Genomic DNA, 10,584 nt, shown 5'->3' with positions numbered 1-10,584 from the left:
CTCGCCTGCCCCTCCACCGCCAAGGGCTCCCCGCCCGAGAGGCGCACCCTTCTAGGAAGCCTTTTCCCGGCCCAAATCAGCCCCGGGGGCACAGAAGCCTCCACACCCGCCTGGCCTCTCCGGCGGCGGCGAACGCACGCACCACCTGACTCGTGCTCCCATTGGCTGCTGCCTGTTGCTAACCCACGTGACCGGCGCCGGCGCGCCCCGCCCCCGGCTCCGCCCCCGCGGGCTCCCGCGGCTCCGGCTCTGCGGCGCGTTCCTGCGGGCGCCGGACGCGCGGGGCTCCCAGCCGTCGCCCGCCCGCCCCGCCGACTGCAGCCTGCGCTCGGCGCCCGGCGGCCGGGCGGACGGCGCCCACAAGGTGGCAGTGCCGCGCTGTTGGTGTCCTGGCCGGGTTCCGTGCGGGGCGCGCGGGGAGACCGGAGCCCGCGCATCCCTCCTGCAAAAGTTTTAATGAACATAGACCCACCCGGGCCTGGGGCGCTCCCAGGCCTGCTGGCCGCGCCGCTTCGATTTCGGAGTTCCTCTGGGAGAGCTGTACGCTTCGATGGCGTCTCTCTTTGTCCTCGACTCAGAGAATCAGGATTCGGAGCCTGTAATTGAAGCAGGTATATTGATGTTTTCAGCACTGTTTTTTTGTTGTTTTTCGTTTTGTTTTAGAGCCCTTCTACTGGGAATTGATTCTGAAAGAGATATATTAACACAAACCTATCGACAATTATTCTGTCTCTCTTCTTGAGAGCCTCCCCCTCCAGAGAAGCAATCTGCAGCCTCCTTTTTGGGGGTAAAAGACTTATAGCACCACCGTTTCGGAGGATCCTTCCCTGCACCCGAGTCCTGGGATCCTAACCCGTTATGTGGAGGAGGACCCGGGGAACCTCTCGCCCCGCAGCTGTCCTGGGATGCCCTTAATTCCAGGCGCGCAGAGAGCAAATCTCCTCTGACCTCGTTTGACCCCGCTGCACGTCCGGCGTCCTCATTTCCTGTGTGAGGGTTGGAGGGCCGACTTTTCTCTCTGCTCACTGGCGTTTTTTCTCTGCCTTCACTTTTCTCCTTGGCTCGTGGCTGGTCTCACGTCCCCCACCGCAGTCCAACCCCACTACACTCACACACAAAAACACACAAGCACGTGCTTGCCACTCCTTTTCGGTTTTAAACAAAATGTTCTGAGGGTTCTCTGGGGCCACCGGACTCCGGGAAAGAGAAAGCTCAGAGGATGTGAGGGCAGGATGGTGACTTGGGGCACTTTCCTACAAGGGAGAAGGAGAAACACACCTAGGCTTCCCATTGTCTACACCACCAAGCCCAAATTCCATTCCCTGGTAGTCAAGCCATTCCCTTGGGCCCCCTAAGCTGCCCTCCGGGAAATTTCCCACAGTGCTTCTAGTCTGCTCCAACCTAGCATTCATCCACCTGTGACAGGACGATAGAGGGGGACTCCTATGCACATGTGCTGGAGTTTCTGCTCAGACGCAAACACAGAACAATCTGTGTGCCCACTAACTGCCGCCCACGTTCTCCAGTGAGGTGCAGGCCATCTCTGTGGGATTGCTGGAGGGACAGTGCCACCCCTCAACTCCAGGCTGTGCGATGGGAGGCTAAGGACCCAGGTAAGGCCAGCAGGGAACATTTTATTAGAAAAATGTCGACCTGTTGTGCTTTCGCACCTACCTTAAGATAGGTGAGGAGGGCTCCAGAGAACCACCTGGAGACCTTGCAGGTGTCTCCTGGAGTCTGGGGGACATGGGGGCCAAGGTGACCTCAGAGTAGAGAGAACCATTTGCAGTGGCTAGAGAAGGAGGTATTTGGACCAGACTGTCTTCCAAGAGCTGGCAAGGCACACATCACCAGCTAGTCTTCCTGTTGGCAAAGTGGACCTATTTCCCCAGGCAGGGCTGGGGCCACAGTGAGCAGTAGGAAGAAGGACCTGTGCGGGCAGGGTGGCCTGCCAACCGAGGCTGCCCGTGGGAGGGAACATCCCATCATGGAAAAAAACCCACAGAAGGACCCCACGAGACAAAGAGCCAGCATCTGAATGTCTGCCACCAACCCCTAATTACAACTGAGGCTTCCCTGAAGGACTTTGTTCTTTGGGCCCTGAGATACCTGAACCACCAGCCAGTGATTGGAGGATCCGAGAGGAAGAAGCAAACACTGACTACGTTCCCCGATCCCCAACCACAAGTCCCCAAACCTAAGCCAGCTTCCAGCTGTTGGTAGAAGGAGAGAAGGGCTGATTTAAATGAAAGGGTCAGGTTTTTTATGTTGATTGGACTAAACTTTTTAATATGGGGGCCTAATAATACTGACAACAACACACATTTGCATCATATTTAGTGTTTTACCTGTATTAACTCATTTAGTCCTCAACAACAGCCTTGAGAGGTAGTCTTATTATTCCCATTTCATAGATGAAGAGGTTGAGATCCGGAGAGGTTAAGTAAATAGTGCGAGGTCCACAGCTAGTAAATGGCAAAACCAGGATTTAAATGGAGATCTCAGAGTCTAGGTGTAGAATTAAAGTGCTTCTCCATCTCTGAATCTTTATTCGTGTTCTTAATCAAACCTCACCCGAATTCAAGGCCCACCTCTACCTGATATAGTCTGAGAACCCTCTTTGGTTGGGCCAGCTGAAGAGGCCTCCCTGCTTTGTCATGTTTTCAGGAGTCCGGCCATGGCTGCGGAGATGCCATCACCCTAAGGAAAGAGGGAGGCATCTTCTGAGGAATCGCCTTGAGAACCCGAGGCACGTCTGTTCATACCTTCAATCCTGACAAGCTGTTTTTGAAGGCGAATATGATGTTTGGAACCATCTAGAAGTCATTTGGAGTCCAGTGAAAAAGCCAGCGATCAAGGTAAGAGAAACTACTTTTGGTAAAAGGAAATAGGATACACTCTAACTGAAAGAGTCTGGTTTTCTTCTGTGGCTTGAAAACTGGATCTAAATGTTGGTTTTCTTCTGTGGCTTGAAAACTGGATCTAAATGTAATTCCAAATGAGAAAATTCTCCCAGGAGGTGAGTCCTGGCCGCCTTATTGGAGAGCGTGTCCTCCCAGGGATGCAGGCAGGGTAAAACTCATTTGGAAGTACACGTTGTTTTTCTAAATATATATATTCTAATCATGCTCATCACCTTATCCTCAACTTTCATTTATATTCTTTCTGTATCTTTTACTTCTTTCTATTCCCTTTCACACCAAGTGTGTTACATGCAGAATGAGTACGTTAGGCTGACAAGGAGCCTTGTATGTTGGGGAAACTTTCTATTTGAGTAGAATTAAGAGGGGAGTCCTGGTCTGCACATGAGCTGGGGTGCAAAGTTGAAGGAAAGCGACAAGGGTGGAATAACTTGAGAAATACTTGTCTCCATCTCCTGGGGGCAGAGTTTATTTAATAAAATCATGGGAGATATAATTAGAAAGGGATGTCTTATGGGTAGATAGGTCTTTATCTTTTAGGCCAGTGGTTTTTAATTTTTTTATTAGAGATTTTCTCCTCCTGCCTCCTATAAAGGCCCCACAAACAGAAATGCAATACAGGCATAACTCTTCCCCCTCCCCCCCCACCCCCGCTCTACACTTTATTACCCTTCTCAGGTGTTGTGTTTTTTACAAATTGAAGGTATGTGGCAATCCTACAAGCAAGGCTATCAGTGCCATTTTTCCAACAGCATTTGTTTACTCCATGTGTCTGTGTCATATTTTGGTGATTTTTGCAGTATTTCAAACGTTTTCATAATGATTGTATTTGTCATGGTGATCTGTGATCAGTGATCTTTGACACTGCTCTTGCAAAGATTACAACTCGCTGAAGGCTCAGATGATGGTTAGTATTTTTTAGCAATATGGTAATTTAAAATTAAGGTACATACGCTGCGTTTTTAGGCATAATGCTTTTGCACGCTTAATAGACTACGGTAGTATAAACGTAACTTTTATATGCACTGGAAAACCAAAAAAATCCTGTGACTTGTTTTATTGCAGTGGTTTGGAGCTGAACCCGCAATATCTCTGAGGTGTGCCTGTATGTAGAACAGATAAAAGAGGTCTCTGGCCAGAGTTGTGGAGGCAGGGGCCTGCAGCTGGCTGCCTCACTGTGGTCCCTTGTGCACACACCCCAGGCACCTCTGAGGAATCCTAGGGCTCTTCCAAAGCAGTTTGAACCACTGGTGTAGACAACGGGGGTGGAGGGGGGGGCTTGAAAGTTTGCACCAGCCCATCTCTGCGTCAGTGTAACCTCCAGCTTCCTGACAATTCCAGCCCTGCCCCTCATGTCTTCAGATTTGTCCTGTTCCCCAGAGTCTTACCGGACCACTATCCCTGAGGCATAACTTGCCTAACACCCATTCTCCTTTTTCCCTTGCTAATGGAAGCCAACTTTAATCTGGCGGCCATGTACTCAAGTGACACCCACCAATGGATCACGATTGGTCCAAGGGAGGATTTGGCCAAATCCAGCTGCTGACTCTTTTGATAAAATTTTATTGGAACACAGACACTCATTTGTCTACCTCCTGTCTACAGATGCTTTCATGCTTCAACAGCAGAATTGACTACTTGTGGCAGAGACCATATAGTTTGCAAAGACTATATTATTTACCATCTGACCCTTTACAGAAAAAGTTTGTACGCAGCCATGGCAATCCCATTCTCCTTTGCCAGACATATGCAGACATATGGTCACCTTTGACCAAGGATATATAATGTAAAGTCTGCTGGAAGCAACTGAAAAAGGTTTTCCTTCCTGATAAGAGAGAGGAATATGAGGAGAATGTTGTTTTTGTCCTTTTCCTTTCCATTCTATCACATGAAGATGTGATGTCTGGAGCTGTGGCAGCCATGATGAGCCTGATTCCCCAATGGTATCATTAAGTCACCAAACCTACCTTAGGACCATCTACTTTCAAACTTCTTGTTGAGCAAAGAATAAAAATCCCTGTGGTTGATGTAACTCTTCATTAGGTTTTTGTTACTTGCTACTACTTATAGACTAACTAAGGTATTTTGTTTAAAGCCTAACAGCAAAAGACCGAGTGTTCTTGTGGAAGTTGTGCACTGGAGTGGTTTATAGCAAATCTAGTGGATACTAATAATGATAGCTTATAATTATTGAAAACTTCCAGCACGCCAGCCACTCTACCAAGTACTTTACCTTCATTTTCTCATTATCACAAAACCCTGTGGAGACACTTTTATCATTATCTTCTGTCTCCATTTTACAGATAAGGAAAGTGAGGCTTAGAGAAATTTAATGATTTGCCAAAAGTGACACAGTTAAGTGGCAAAGTTCAAATTTGCACCCAGCTCTGCTGACTTCAAAAGCCAAGCTCTTAACCATGACTTTACATGGCCACTTCTATCCACAGGCCTGAATTCAAATTCCAGCTCAGCTACTTGGCAGGCAAGTTACTTAATCTTCTTGAGCCTCAGTTTCTCCACAATAAGGGGATAATATGTTCCTTAAAGAGAGTGTTCCTGCCACAGTGCCCGAGACACGGTGTTTCACTGTATTTTCTCGCGTGCTCGTTTCTTTAGGGGTAAGTGGATGGCAGTCGGTGAGCTGGGAGAGTAACCAAGAGGTAGAAAAGAGAATAGACAGGGAAGGGAAAAGACACACCAGTTCCTGGAAAATTAAAGGAGGCTGGCCTCAGGCCTGGACCGGGTTCTATGAGGAGCGGGAGAGGGGAGGGAGAGAAAGAAAACCAGGATACTCCCACCTCATGGCCACACCTTGTGTCTGACCAAGGACTTGGCGACCTTACAGTCAGCTGTGACCCGAGAGCACGTTCCAGCCCATTGTCCTGTCTCAAGGTGCTTTGAAAAATTGTAAGGAGCTAAACAAAAAAGAAATTCCTTGAGGTGTAGTAGGTATCGTTCCCCTTTGTGGAAAACTGAGCCACGATGCAGAGGCAAGCGTTCCTCCGCGCGGAGGTCATTGGCGGCTCCGGCCATTGGCACGTTGTTATCTTGCTTACTGTCCTGAGCTGCTTGCCCGTGAGGAACAGACCTCTGCAGACACTGAGGAAGGAGCAGAGGTTCCCTTCTCGGTTCTCAGCTTTATTTTAGAGGTTTCCGCTCGGAGCATTACTGTACGGGTTTTTAATGGAAAAGGATAATCAAGACCAGTCCACTCAAAGAGCTTATGGAAAATATATGAAATTTAGAGTTTAAAAACCAGATTTAATTGTTAGGCCTATTTTTAAAAAGCGAGCAAAGGAAAGCAAGAAAAACGACCCCAGTGGCTTATTATGTAACACCAGATGTTTGGCAAAGAACAGAGCAGATGAGGGGGTGATGTTTTCGCTCTTCACTAGGTTGCTTTGGCCTCGCTGTAGAGGCGGTGAGAGAGGCTTATATAAGAAGCTCGCTGGAGCGGCCTCGGCCATGCTCTCCGCTTGCCCTTCAAGAGACCCGTGAGCCTTCAGCTGCATTTTTAAGCTCCAATGGGGCGGATTCTTAATGAACACATTCCTGTGACCCAGCACGGGCTTGAGAAGCTTCTGGGAATCATCTAATGATGACTCCAGGTAGACAAAGCAGTGGGGGGAAGGTATTTTCCCTTCTCATTCAGGTGTCGTAGGCTCGGGGAGACCTAAAGTCGTTTCATCTTAAATGTACGGATCTAACGTAATATTAAAACATGCCCGTGGGCTTTGAAAAAGTGACAGCTGCTCTTCAGTGTGATAGAGAGATGTCCACACTTCGGCTTGCTTTGTCTGTCAGCGTGGATGTTTGCTCTTGCCAGAAATGCCAGCGAAGGGCAGGAACACCGTCCTGCTAGAATGGGAAAACCAGGACCTGATTAGTAGACGCATTTGTTGAAAAAGCATTTTCGCTGCACACTAATCTCTACATATCCTGTGGGGAAATCCTCTCAATCCCATACCTGATAAATGAATCTGGGAAGTGAATAAACACTCTGGAAGTCTCTTACTGATACATAATTCCACGTGTTATGTGGGTTCCGCCAGCCTCTGAGCTGGGGCAGCCTGGTGTACCTTTCAGACTGACCTGGCACAAAGCTTGTCGAGGAGAAGATGTCTGTGCTTCCTCCCTGCCCAGCACTGAGCACTTGGCTTCAGCCTTTCACAGGAACCAAGGGGGTGTTCAGGGCTAATGCTGACATCCTGGATTACAGTTTTTATTGTCTGGTGCTTTTGTTGAACTTGAATACTCCACCAGACGTTGTGTAATACTGCAGGTCAGAAACACCACGCTCTGTGTTCTTCTGGTTTTCCACTCAGGGCCAGGGTAGGGGGGTCCTGAAGCTGCTACAAAAATCCTTTTCAAAAGTTAGAATTGAGTCTGCGTAATTGAGTCTGTGGTCTCCCCACCCTCCTCCAGGGGTCTTGGAATGCTACTCCGCAGTGGTTGTACATGACTATGTAATAGTGATTTTCCTGAAGGTTCTTGAGGGCACAGGCCATGCCTTTTCATCTTTGTAAAGATTGGTGCCTGGTGCGTCCATTAGTAATTAACTAGTTATCTGTAATTAATTAATGCTGAATGAATGAACTGCAGCCCTTGGTAAGTTTGTGGGCCCACGTATGTGAGACATTGCCAGAGAATGACAGTTAGGTCTTGTTAAATTAGGGATTTATTTAAAAGTGAATGAGGGAGATTTTCTGAAGTCCTTGATAGGACCTTCAAAGATGAAAAAGTGTCTGCTGGCCAAATGTAGTAACAGGGCGACTGCACCACCACCATCCCAAGGCATGTCTGTGTATCAGAAGGAGAACTGTACAAAGAGAGCGTCCTAGATGTACCCCCAGGTCTCTGGGCAGTACACATGCACATGTCGAAAATACCTTTAGAAACCCCAAAGGACTCAGGTTCACTGCCTGCTATGTATAATCAGTCATACATGCGTGATGTTGAAACACGTTTCAAGATGCTACTGGTGAAAGAAGCAGACTATTTGTTTGATGTCTTATCAACAAAAGAGCTTTACTGTTTTTTACTGCTGCATAACAAATTACCTCTAAACTTAGGGATTTAAGACAGCAAACATTCCTCTTAGTTTCTGAGGGTCAGGATTCTGGGCTGGGCTTGGCTGGGTGGTCTGGCTCAGAGTCTCTCTTGAGGCTGCAGTCAGGATGCTACAGGGGCTGTATTCATCTGGAGGTTTGCTGGGGCTGGAAGATCTGCGTTCAGGATGGTGCTCTCACGCGGCTGTGGGCGGGAGGCCCCAGTTCCTCCCTCTGTGGGTCTCTCCATAGGCTGCTTGAGTGTCCTCACGATGCGGCCATTTGTTTCCCCCAGAGTGAGTGACCCAAGAGAAGGAACAGGGAGGACCTTGCAGTGCCTTTTATGATGTAGTCTCCAAAGTTACACGCCATCCCTTCTGCTTTATTCTATTCACTAGAAAATCCCTAAATCCAGCCAGTACCCCAGGGGAAGAGCATTAGCCTTCACTTCTTGAAGGGAGTGCATCAAAGCCTTTCTGAACATCTTTAAAATCCATCACAGAGCTGTTGCTTTAATTCGACAGGTATATTTTGAGCAGTCGCTGGCCTTTCCATATGTGCATGTTAAATGTGTAAATCCTGCTTGGTCTGGAGGAAGTCCTCATCGAGTTGCCCACTGTGAGAAACAGGTTGTCTGAAAATCAGGACCTGTGGTTCTGAGTGCTTGACCTCATACCTTCCCTTTGAAACCATTTCTGTTTTCCCTGTCTGCAGCGTGCAGAGGCTTTTCACTGGAATCCGTTTGCGACCTCTTAAACGAGAGTAACAATGGCACTCACTGTTAGCCATGCTAAGAGTCCCACAAATACTATTTCATTAAACTCTCTGTGAGCTAGATGTTCTTATCATCATCCCTGTTTTACCCATGGGGCCACAGAGGGCTGGCGTGATTTGTCTGAAGTCACCGAGCCAGTAAATGGTAACACTGGGATTTGAACCCAGGCAGTCTGGCTCCAGAGTCTGGGCTCTTACTTTCTCCACTGTGTTAGAGTGGCACCTCCTTCAGCTGGCCTCTCTCTCTCTCTCCACCCAAGACCCCTAAAGTTAAGTTTATTTGTATGTTGTGTAGCTTCTACTTTAAATGAGCCCATCTCAAAAACACTCCTGCCAAGTAGGAAGGGATCGGGTCTGGTATTTATTACCACCACCGAGTCCCCATTGAGACCTCCCCACCACCATAACTCATTCTGGGTTTGGGAAACCATTCCCTTTTCTTCCCCTTCGGGTCTGGGAGTAATAAGAGCTCCTACATTGCAGCAGGCAGAAAAATGAGGCCCTCACCCCACCCCAAGATGTCTGTCCTAATGCCTGGGACCTGTGCATGTGGCAGAAGGAACTTTGTGGTTGTAATTAAGTTGAGGATCTTGAGATGGGGAGATGATCCCAGATTATCCAGATGTGACCCATATACCAGGATCCGTATGCGTGAGAGTCAGAATTGGATGTGGATTTGAGGAAGCTATGCTGCTGGCTTTGAAGATGGAAAGAGGGGCCATGAGCCAGGGAAAGTGGGCAGCGTCCAGCAGCTGAAAAGGGCCAGGAAACAGATTCTCCCCTAGAGATTCCAGGAGTGCCAACACCTTGATTTTAGCCCAGTAAGAACCATTTCAGACCTCTGACTTCCAGAACTCTACGGTAATAAATTCGTGTTGTTTTACACTCTCCACTGCCCAGAAAAAAAATTCCATGGAGTTGCTGAAAATCCACCCTGCTGTTTTTACATAATACAATAACAGAGGAAGAAATTACAAAACTACATCTTATTAGAGATTATATAATTATATAAACTGAGCACATGCTTAAGTTCCAGGCTGTGGGATACAAGAAATTCACTGTGGGAACTTAGAAATTCATTCAGAAGAAAAGGCATATAGACATCAAGCAAGCAGCAAATCTGTATTTAAGGGAGAGTGTGTTCAGGACCAATAGTGAGCCCTGGAGAAGTACGGAACCAGGTCGGGTCAAGGACGCTGGCGCAGCTGAGCTTGTTCTGGAACTCTACAGTTATCTTACCATGTCTAAAAGACCACGTAGGGACAAGAAAATAATCTTACTGATGGGCACTCTCAGACACACGGCGTTCTAGAAGGTATAAAACAGTTCTCTGCTTTTCCCATTGGTCACCCTTCAATTGACTTAGAGCAGCCTCAGATGAGTCCCCACTTTCTCTGCTCTCCCCGCGTTTCTTTTTGATGCCCCCAGTTTCTCCTCAGGGTCTGTGCCATCCTGCCAGTACCTAGAATGGTCCAGAGGTGGAGACGCTCCAAGCTCTATCTGGATGGACAGCGGGCATTCTTACACTCGCTGGTCCCCCACCGAGTATCTTTGCATTTGACGTAGGCTCGCCAGTCTTCAGAGATGAGCCTCCGTAAGATAACAGAGCTCTCTCTCTTTAATCACAGTCACTCTCACAACCCAGGAGTGAGAGGGCGTGAGTGGGATGAGGACAGACAGGCAAGCAGATTGCAGGGTCCGATGGATTCTGCAGAAGGGCTGGGGTGTGAGTATGGGGGGAGGGGTTAAGAGCATTCCAGGCCTGGAGAAAGCATTTGCAGAGGCCAGGAGGGAGCAAAACACGGGCAGACGTGTGCTACAGAAGAAGGTGTAGATATATG

The 10,584-nt window shown here is 48.1% G+C and overlaps 1 long non-coding RNA gene across 2 annotated transcripts in view; it reads left to right on the top strand.

Annotated features, from left to right (window-relative positions):
* The first annotated feature begins 326 nt into the window (after positions 1-326).
* The window catches only part of LOC115866132 (uncharacterized), a 261,222-nt gene continuing 250,964 nt past the window's right edge, over positions 327-10,584 (top strand). The window contains exons 1-2 of one of the 2 annotated variants that reach the window (XR_009565912.1): positions 327-611; positions 2,668-2,858. This is a non-coding gene — a long non-coding RNA (uncharacterized lncRNA). The remainder of the gene's footprint in view (positions 612-2,667; positions 2,859-10,584) is intronic. The other variant, XR_009565911.1, reaches the window with a different exon arrangement.

This window comes from Globicephala melas, chromosome 11 (assembly GCF_963455315.2).
Source record: "Globicephala melas chromosome 11, mGloMel1.2, whole genome shotgun sequence".
In the NCBI taxonomy this organism is placed as follows: Eukaryota; Metazoa; Chordata; class Mammalia; order Artiodactyla; family Delphinidae; genus Globicephala; species Globicephala melas.
The sequence above is the reverse complement of the archived record's forward strand: the minus strand, read 5'-3'. Positions and strand labels throughout refer to the sequence as shown.